Source organism: Pleurodeles waltl, chromosome 8 (assembly GCF_031143425.1).
Source record: "Pleurodeles waltl isolate 20211129_DDA chromosome 8, aPleWal1.hap1.20221129, whole genome shotgun sequence".
Taxonomy (NCBI): domain Eukaryota; kingdom Metazoa; phylum Chordata; class Amphibia; order Caudata; family Salamandridae; genus Pleurodeles; species Pleurodeles waltl.
Genome location: NC_090447.1, coordinates 1,140,932,508 through 1,140,937,391, shown reverse-complemented (window position 1 = coordinate 1,140,937,391; position 4,884 = coordinate 1,140,932,508). Strand labels below are relative to the sequence as shown.

The 4,884-nt window shown below is 43.2% G+C and overlaps 1 long non-coding RNA gene across 2 annotated transcripts; it reads right to left on the bottom strand.

Annotated features, from left to right (window-relative positions):
• Positions 1-1,243: 1,243 nt before the first annotated feature.
• Positions 1,244-4,284, bottom strand: LOC138249194 (uncharacterized). Of its 2 annotated transcripts, none has more exons than XR_011194773.1 (3): positions 4,178-4,284; positions 3,944-4,060; positions 1,244-1,601 (listed from the first exon to the last, which is right to left on the bottom strand). It is a non-coding gene; the product is annotated as an uncharacterized lncRNA (long non-coding RNA). The 2 variants fall into 2 exon arrangements; XR_011194772.1 differs by having other exon boundaries at positions 4,003-4,060.
• Between the last annotated feature and the right edge of the window lie 600 nt (positions 4,285-4,884).

Sequence of the window (4,884 nt, the reverse complement as noted above, 5' to 3'; positions counted from 1 at the left end):
GTCCATAACAGCCAAAAGAAGCATTTGTAATGGAACAGGTCTCGCATTTCATCGAGTTAGAGCTATTAGCATTGTAAACTGCAAACCTGACTTTTCTTGCCACATAAATTGGAAGAAAAAAAAACGAGGGAGATCATGCTATGTAAAACCCAGCGCGATCGCGCTGCGTGGAAAATAAAAATATAAAGTAGTGCAGAAACCAGGCTGAAAACATGGAGCCTCATATGTTTTCAGTAGTTGGCTGGTGCGCTCGAGGAGGGCTAAACACCAGAAAAGGCATGACGTAAGCATGCCTTTCACTAATGAAATCAAGCGGATTTTAAAAGGCAACCCCACGAACCAATGAAAGTGACAGGCATGACATGGGCATGGTTAAAAGCCCAAGGAGAGATTACAAAAGGGAAGGAGCACTTGACCCTAAAAACGGCCCACACACTGACCTTTCAGACCAGCCCTTCGGCCACTGTCTGTTTCCCCCTCAAGCCAGACTGACTCTGCTTTTAATAGTACTCTACTGGCACTTGTAGACATTCTCAGTAGAGAAGCTAAGGAGTGAATTGACTTGAAGGTTGAACTTCAGTTTTACAGTTTTTAATTTTGGCTCCTCCTCTTTCTGTTCGATTAAGAATCCCAAGGATTATACTGCCTGCCTCAGCTGAAAACGTGTCCTGTATGCCCCTTTTTTCTTCAGTGTAATTATAATGTTATTGCCTATGTATTTTATAAGCATGTAATCTTCACAAGGACAAGGTTCCATGTGAGGCGTTTGTGTGTAAAATTCCAAGATGGGACACTTGATCCCTGGCCAGAACAGAAAATACCATGCTTGTGTTGTCGGTTGGTATAAAGACGCTGTAAACTGAAGAAAGTGTTCCTGAAGTTAAGTTACAACAATTTTGGCAACACCCTGGCCAACAGAAGCAGCAGCACTTAGTGGTAATTGTGAATCCACAATGTAAATTGTGTGACCAGTATCTAATGAGCAACACGACAAGCGAATGTTCCTTGTTTATCAAGGAGTTGCCCGGAGAGGTTTGTTGCTTGCTCCTGACTGTGATAGCCTCAGATGAGGTGTATCACTATTTTGGAGTGGTGTCAGATTTGACGTACTGTGGACAACATACTGTAGCAGTTGAGCATAAGCATGAAGACGAGGTTATAGCATGCACACTAAACATTTTTCTAGCTAATGTGTCAAGAATTTTAAATTCTATTAAGGACTCGGAGGCGAGGATTATGCTTCTCCTTCTTTGATGTTTATTAACATGAAATTGACAACAGCCAATTAAACCAGACTTTTTAAATAAACTATATTTCCCATAAAACATAGCATGACATCATATCACATGCACCAATCCCAATGTCTCTGCTCGTATAAACAGTAATGTTGCCATGTTGACCTCATCTTTCTTTGCCTCATCGGCAGAGTGAACTTCGGAAAACCTTCCTCAATTAGCTGGGTCTGATTGGAGCGCTTCCATCACAACAAAACATCGAGAATAAACATCAGAAATTACGACATCCACAAGATAAACAGCGTCCTGAAGAATAGGAAAACTGGATCTTCCCTTCTTCCGTCCATTTAGGCGTTCAATCAGAATCTGGGGAAAATAGAGAAAAATGCTATTATAATAACCAATGACGTTTAGAGTAACATATCACATAGAAATGCAATATTACATAATACTCAAGTTCTGTAAATTAAAGAACACAACATAGGAATACCATATTACAGGAGGGTGGGTAACAGTCACACTGCACTGTGATAATCTAATATAATTCAATTGCGGGTGGGATAATCCTCACCTCTATGTCCTTAATAGTATTTAAAATTATTGATTCATTAGCTATAATTGTTTTAATTCTATGTCAGGACCGAAGGCCTTGGATTATGCTTGTGCAAAGTTGATGTGACCCAATAGAGGCCTCAAGCAGACCCACTTGTAGAAAAGGAGTCTGAAAACCAAGTGCAGTGCCACTTTTCTAGCGCCCCTTTGCGTCCCCGTTACGCCACCATGTGTTCACCGTATTTAAAATACAGTGCACCATGCCGGTAGTTAGGGGACTAGCGTCAGAATCTTTTACGCTAGTCCAGAGCTTTGTAGGATTAGCGTAAAAAATGTTGACGCTAATCCTGCAAAGTACATTGAGGCCCATTGTAATCAATGGTGTGCCTCCTTTTAACACCTGCTCTGAGCAGGTGTTAAAAGTGCTGAAAAAATGACACAAAGAAATGTCTTAGATTTCTTTGTGCCATTTTTTTCAGGCCCCCCTAACGGGCGAATGCCCTCTTTGCATACATTATGCCTGGTGCAGACATAATGTAGACCAAAGGGTTACAAAGTGGAGCAATGCATGCATTGCAGCACTGTAAATATGGCGCATGGATTTTGGGCTCGTTGGGCCACATTAACGTAAAAAAATGACAATAATGTGGCTAACATGCCCCTAAATCAGAAAAACCATCCCGCTTTTGATGGACGAGGTCATGGGTAATTATCCGTATCACTTAGCTATAGCTCCTGGCTGCTTTAAGGATATCATGGACATGTAAACTTAGACTATAGTGATGAGGCCCTAACCACTTAGACTGAATAAGTTCTCAATCAGGCAATATCCACACCTGCTTCGGGGCAACACTCTCCCTCAGTGTGTTGAGGTACGAGCAGGTTTGTATAAGACGATATATAAAGAACAATAAAGAGGAAATCCCTTAAAGGATGAATGAGAATCCCTAGAACTGTGATCGTGTCTCTCTTCACTTAGCACTATGCTTGAACTGGGATTGCCCGGAAGACCAAAGAAATTAGTTTACTTGGAGAAAATGTCTCCAACTGACTAACAATGGTGACAGAAAAAACTAATCCAGGGATACCTCTACCTGCGGTGTCAAACCTACAACCACCAAATTTGTTCTGTAGGGAACAAAATCATAACAGTCTAGTTAGTCGATCGAAAAACCTATTGTCAGGATAAAACAGGGTTGGCATGCCGACTCCGTATGTAGCCTGCGGCTAGAACTACCTTCTCAGAAGGCATCAGCTATTGGGAGAGGAGGATCTGCTACGGAATAGCCCGTACGTCTCTATTAGTCATAAGAACAAATAGTCTACTGGACTCCCTCTAAGTTTAAGAAATGATATGTAGAGAGTGTCACTGAAAGGTAAGTAATTCATTGGAATGTCCTATTGCCTGTAGCTTGTGACAGAGGGAACCTGACATCTGAGGCTTTTGAAAACTAGTGTGCCATCCCAGTTAACCACCACTTTTAGAGGGAGGCATCCTATTAAGGACAGAGTCTGAATATGGCCTGGATAGATAGAAGGTGGATAGGCCCATAGGTGAGAGGTGAATGAGTATTTATGGAAATGTGCTAGGCTATGATATGGGAACAGATGTGCAAGGACAGGTAACGCAGGCCCCCCGGCCTGGAAAAAGTGGAGTCTAGAAAGAAAAGGAAAATCAGGCCATCATGGGGTTTCTCAGAAGCATCAGGGACCAAGTGATTATAAAATAGAAGCGTAAGATATCATTTCCCTGTTAATAATGGAGAGAGTATACCGATACTTTCAGGAACACCAGAATGGAGCAAACAGGTAACACAAGAAAATGTTCAAAAATCGTTGGAAGAACCTTGTGGAGAAGACCCACGGTCCAATCCCTCAGAGAGAAAACTCTCTCCCCTGAGAGTACAGGAACATGTCAGTTTATCTGAATAGCATTCACTGAGTAACTGCGGGATACATGAAAAACTATGAAAAGGGACTCCCTTAGTGGAACCTCCAAAGTAAGAAGTGAATGGCTCCAAAGCTAGAGTAATCCACACTTACTATTAAGGTCAGGGACTTTCACCTTCCGAATGGGCAAGGAACGTACAGGTAAGGTAATGGCCACCCTCTGCCGAACGTATCACGTAGAGGCAGGAATTGCGGTTTTATTATACCTGAGACTAACAACTCTGAGCAATTTGGCGTGAAAGGGCGTCTTATAAGGCTCACCGACCTCTGGTGGAGATTGATCCATATAGAGCCTTTCACCTACGTACATTGGAAAATTACATCTGAAGGAAAATGGAAAAAGAACACATTAATACTTGACAGTCACAAACAAAAAACACCAGTAAACGTCTGGCTTAGCCACCTAGAGTTGATCGATCGATGCTGACTCAGTTTCTCACCTTCAAAGGAATATGTAGTGTCGCGCCTGTGACGTAACTGGTCGCTGGGCACTATTATTGATGGAAAGTCTGGAGGGGCGGCGACAGGTTTCACACAGAGAGTTCCCCCTCAGACTTTGGCCTGAATGAACCCTGCTTTTGGTCACGTGACCAAGGTAATATAATAAAGGTGTGGTCGGGGTGTGAGGTTAGATGTGACGGCACACGAAAGGAAAGAGAGACCCCGGGAGATGTAACACACATCTAATACCGCACACCGGGACATCACAGAAACCCATCAAGGTGTTGTGTGTGTTTAATTATTGAGTGCCGGCTGCCACCAACACTGCAATTTTGGTGATGAGGGTGTCGCGTACGCTGCGCTTTGATCACTTTGCTCGTGCCACGTAGGTTGCACCGCACAGCCTGTCAGACCTCAAAGTGGGCGATCTAGTACTACTCAAAGAACTATCCCCGGGCAGTAAATTCCGCATGACTTTTGATCCTGCTCCGTGGCTAGATGTGAAGCGGCACGGATCTTCAGTGGTAGCTCGATGTGGCACGGATCTTGTGACATGTAACGTATCGTTGTTTAAAAGGTTTTGTTCATTTACCACACCTCGTCCAGTTGAAGTGTCCTCGGAGTCAGCAGGTGATCACCCATCCGTGAATGATGACGATGACAACGATGTTCCTTGTCGCGAGACAATTGATAAAAGCCTGCCAAA